This window comes from Magnolia sinica, chromosome 14 (assembly GCF_029962835.1).
Source record: "Magnolia sinica isolate HGM2019 chromosome 14, MsV1, whole genome shotgun sequence".
Taxonomy (NCBI): Eukaryota; Viridiplantae; Streptophyta; class Magnoliopsida; order Magnoliales; family Magnoliaceae; genus Magnolia; species Magnolia sinica.
This window is the reverse complement of record NC_080586.1, coordinates 19,234,612-19,239,890: the sequence shown is the minus strand read 5'-3', so window position 1 is coordinate 19,239,890 and position 5,279 is coordinate 19,234,612. Positions and strand designations below refer to the sequence as shown.

Genomic DNA, 5,279 nt, shown 5'->3' with positions numbered 1-5,279 from the left:
GATTTCTATAAAACTATGTGATGTGTACGGTTGACTAGTCACCACCATTTTATAAATGGTGAATAACTAACATTCTAGTTGAAGAGCACCCGAGCCCTAACCCTCACGCTCCAATATCTTCTTCCTTCTATCTATAAAAAGTCATAAACCCTAACTCCCTTTGCAAATTACAACAGAAAAGAGCGAAGCATTGGAGGGTCATGTATGTCATTTTCTTCGCCTGGAAGAGGTCTTATATGTCATTTTTCATTGTCTTTGTTTTTTAAAAAGATTTGGAGGCTGTGATGTACCAAACTACCTATTTTCTGAGGGAAGAAGCGAATGCTTCCCTTATGATTATAGAAACCAATGGATCCTTCTGAGCCCTTCCATTTCCCTTTCTTTTGCTTTTCCTATTTTGCCCTTTTTTTATTTTTTTTTATTTTTTATTTTTTATCCTTGATGTGATGATAATTGTTCACGGAATATATCTGTGTCGACACAAAATTCAGACTACAATTATCTGATCAATGGTTTCTCTTCTTCTCTTTTATATATATATATATATATATATATATATATATATATATATATATATATATATATATATCTTTTTTATGGTTTTTCCCTTTTTGCTTCCTTTCCGGGGAGGGGTTGTACAGTCTCGAATCTAGCGATGCGAGCTTTCCGTCTTTACTAGTGGGTGCCCATTGTTCGGTGATCGAAGCCGTTGGTTTTACGGGCCCCACTGTGAGTAGTTCATGCCACGGATTAGATTTGGCTGCTGTATGTGAACTCGCTCACACAGCGATTTCTGCATTGCCGACATTTCACATTTGAAAATCTGGGAAAGGTGTGGGCCACGCCATGATGAGCATATGGTATGGAAATCAGGCATTTGGTTAACTACACCTGTACGCTGAGTCATGCCACCTGCTGTCCATTGATTTTGAAAATCCTGGCAGGGGGTGGGCCCACACCATGATGATCACATGGTATTCAAATCAGAGGCTTGGTTGAGCTGAGTCATACCATCTGTTGTCCATTGATTTTGTTGTTGTGATCTGCTTTGAGAAGCGGATGAGCCTGAATTGAGTGCCAGGTGACCCATCTTGGTGTGGAGCGCGAGTCGCCGGGACCCTGAAACCACTGATGTGGGTGAGACTCTGACCGTAGGGCTTACTTGGATGCTTTGCCTGTTTATTTTAAGGCGTGATTCAAAGTAGAAGATACAAATCATAATTCCAAAACATGAAGAAGTTACAAATTTCAGTCGAGCACGTACAAATTTTACACGCTATAGGAAGCCTTTTGAGGTCCCACTAAAGTTCTGAATCCAAGCTTCGAGCTCTGTCCAACCTTATCAACAGGTTGGATGGCTATGATGGGAATTATATGAATGCTTGATGCTTAGAAATGGGTCCACTAGTTCAAATGAAAGGTGGGTCCCACAAAAGTGTTACCACATTTACCGGTGGGCCACTTGCATATAAAAAAGGGTTGCGGATTAACCACTGACAGGTTGAGTAGCGAGAAGTGACATCACCAACTTCTGAGGGCCCACCAATCCACACTGTCCATCCATCTAGAGAGATCATATTAAGGGATGATCCAAAGAATTAGTCAGATCCAAAGCTGTAATGGACCCCACCACAGAAAACAGTGGGGGAACCTTAAAAAACTTCAAAGGGCCACAAAAGTTTTTGATCAAGCTGATATTTGTGTTTTCGCTTCTTCCACGTCAGGTTTAACAAATGAAAAGGTTGGATCTCAAAAAAACATTATGGTGGACCTTCGGAAGGTTTCAATGGTGGGTGTCACTCCCCCAACTATTTTGTGGTGCGGTCCACTCCATATTTAGATCTGCGTCATTCCTTGGATCATGATCGAAAATAATCTCTCAAAATTCATGGACAGTGTGGATACAACACATATATCATGGTGGGCTCACGTAACTTGATGACCTCAGCTTCAGTAGCCAATCCGCGTTCATAAAAAAAAGTTATAAGAATTTTTATCGGTGGGCCACCCTTTATCTCATATTTAAACACCAGGTGTTGAAGATAAGTTTACAAGAATTTAAAAATCTCTTTTTCAAACATTTGAGCTGGTTACATGTTTTCTTGGTGGGCTATTTGAAAAGTGTTTGCATGGTAAAAAAAAAAATCCTCATTTGGTCAACTCAAACTTTTGTCCGGAAAAAAGTGGGTTATCCTAATCAAACAGAGCTCGTAACAGTACTACAATCTTCAAACTGTATATAAGCCAGTGATATAATAAAAATTGGTCATTGGGTTGATACTATCATGACCAAGCCTTGAGTCCATCCTTTAGTTAGATAATGGTCAAGTGAGATATAAAAATGAGCTCACTAATTCAAAATGTAAAGGCTTAATTATGATATTCTATGGTTAGAAATTGAAAATATCTTATGGTGTTCTTTCCACTAGTGCTCATGCTGAAAGGTTAATAGTGACCAAGAAATCTGAATTTAAGAGTTAACAGTGAGTAGTTCAGGTGCCCTTTGGTAAACTGAAAAATAAGGTCTGAAGATTAATTTAAGTACAAAAAACTTGAAGCACTGTATTTTAGCATTTGAAAGTATTGAAAAATTCATTTGGTAATTTGTTTGAAAAAAGTACTAATATATGAAAATAAGTAAATTTTTTTATAAAAACTTGTTTATCTTCTGTAGTGTAGAGTGCGACAAATATATAGACAATTATTTAGAAATCTCCTTGGATTAGAAGATTGGTGCCCACTATGATATTTTATTAGTCATCCAACTTGTTCAAGGCTTCATCTAAAACTTTCATAGGTCCTAAGAAGTTTTCAATTGAGGCATTCAATCCTAGCTTTTAATTTGCATCATTTTTTGTGCTCATGCCCCGAGGCAAAATGGATGGGCCCAAAAGTACATGCTACTGACATTCACCATACTATCGACATAAGTGGCGTGTTATATATAATGCAAGGTACACCCATTGCCAAAATGAGGTAAATCCAAAACTCAAATGAGCCGCACCATAAGACAAAGTCGGTGGGGAAATGCTTACCGATGAAACCTTCTTGAGGTCCACCGTGGGGTTTATAGGCTATCCATACCATTCATAGGGTCATTCCTATTGGGATGAATTGATAGCACAAAAATATTAGCCCTAGCCTACTCCGAAACTTTTGGAGGCAATTGGTGGGAACATACCTAGTTTCTCGTCATTGGAGGGACCCATCGTGATGAATGTGTTGAATATTGACACGGTCCATTCAATTTTTTAAATCATTTTAGGATATTGTAATAAAAATAAAAAGATCCCAATCTTAAGAGGACCACACACACCAAAACGATTGAATTTTCAACATTTAAAACTTTTTAGGGGCAACAAAAGTTTTGGATAAGTTGATATTTGTCTATTATGTAATCTTGGTATAGTCTACTTGAGATTTGGATTTGCTTTATTTTTTGGGACCATGCATTGAAATGAGCCATAAAAATTGATGGAGATAAAATATTTATCAAGGTGGCCCCCACCATGATCTATTTGTTTTATCCACACTGTCCATCTATATTTTTCAAATTGTTTTAGGGCATGGGTTCAAAATTAGATAGATTCAAATCTAAGTGAGCCATAACACAAGAAACCCGTTGTAATGTTTATTTTCCATCCAACAGTAGGCACAAAGACCTGGATACATGAAAAACACAAATATCAGCTTCATCCACCACTCTTGTGACCCCTTAATTGTGGATGTTGAATAATCACCATTGTTTTGCTGGTGTGGTCCACATGAGATTTGGATTTGCTTCATTTTTGGGCTTGTGCCATAACATGATCTGAAAAAATGGATAGACGGAATGGGTGAAACACATACATCATGTTACAACACTATCAAATATCTCTGGCTATTGACAAAGTCAGTAAGCAACCCGGCCCAATCATGATGTATGTGTTAGATCCACATCGTTCTTCTATGTTTTTCATATTATTTTAGGTTATGATAGATCCAAAGCTCAAGTGGACCACCAATTGGAGATTGAATGTGTGAGACTCGTATCTTAGCCCTACCATTCCATAGGCTTCCGCGGTCCTCCCAGTCGAATTCCGGCGACCCTCGACCTGTATTCGATGTTTGCGCGCGATCCTAAGCCGAGTCCTTCATATCGTAGTCGACTCAACTCGAAACTAGTACCCTAGCGATTGCGTCGTCGCCGCGGTTCCAACGCCGTGACTCGCGCACCGAACCGATACCCAGGCTAGAAGATGTGGGCCCACGTTCATTTCGAGAGAAACACCGTGCGTTGCAAATTTCGAGGGAATCTCTACAACATGTTACATCCATCAAGTCAAGTACATTACCCATACCCCATGCCACCTCACCCTATCCTAAGTACAAATGACCACTCCCTCTTTTCCTATAAGTCAAACTCTCTCTCTCCCTAGCCATCACTCTTTTACTAAAATTCAAACAAGCCCATACCATCCATATCCTTTTCTTACAACACCCACTCATTTTCATCCCATCACTCTCTCTCTCTCTCTCCATCTCATTCTATTCCAAGCTTCCATGAGAGGAAATCTCTAAGGAGAGAAGAATGTAAAAAAGGGCCCATTTTCTTAACCCCTCATCCAACCATCCAGCCCTTCAAAATTCATCTCACTCTCTTAAAGAAGGAGCTTAGGAGCCAAGGAGTCCAAGGAGCTAAAGAAGGAGGCCATAAGTGGGTGATCGTCCGTTAATTTCAATTTTCAAGGGCCCACTTGTTGTGGGACCCATTTGATGTATGTGTTGTATCCATGAGGGGCCCTTAGTGGCGGGGTCCCTCTATCACCATCTCTCTCTCTCTCTATATATGTTCTAATGTAGTGGGCCCCACTAATTTGTATTTTATCAGCACCGTCCATCATAGACGGTGGGACTCCACCTTGCAGTGCACACACAGGTCCATAGCTCAACTGGCAAACTGAGTAGAGATATCTCGTTTCAACACCTGAGCTCTTGGCATCGATCTCTAGTGGGGGTGGCTAACATGGAGTGTGTGTACTGACGTCACCAAGCTGGTGAATGTGGACCCCACCACATGATGCATGTGTTGCATCAAACCGTCCATGCATGTGAGGCCCACCATCAGTCGTCCGTCCAGCGTCCAGAGACGCTGGACGTGAACTAGAAACAAAAACATTAGCTTGATTCCAAACTTTTCGGTGGGCCACTCCTATGGGCCCCACCTTGATGTATGTATATAATCCACGCTGTCTATCCTATTTCTCCACCCGTTTTAGGCATTGAGTTGAAGAATGGAG

The 5,279-nt window shown here is 40.3% G+C and overlaps 2 non-coding genes across 2 annotated transcripts; both read left to right on the top strand.

Annotated features, from left to right (window-relative positions):
• The first annotated feature begins 272 nt into the window (after window positions 1-272).
• LOC131226528 (small nucleolar RNA R41) lies at window positions 273-371 on the top strand. Its single transcript, XR_009161904.1, has one exon. It is a non-coding gene; the product is annotated as a small nucleolar RNA R41 (small nucleolar RNA).
• A 65-nt stretch (window positions 372-436) lies between these two features.
• LOC131226533 (small nucleolar RNA Z155) lies at window positions 437-512 on the top strand. Its single transcript, XR_009161908.1, has one exon. It is a non-coding gene; the product is annotated as a small nucleolar RNA Z155 (small nucleolar RNA).
• Window positions 513-5,279: the final 4,767 nt, after the last annotated feature.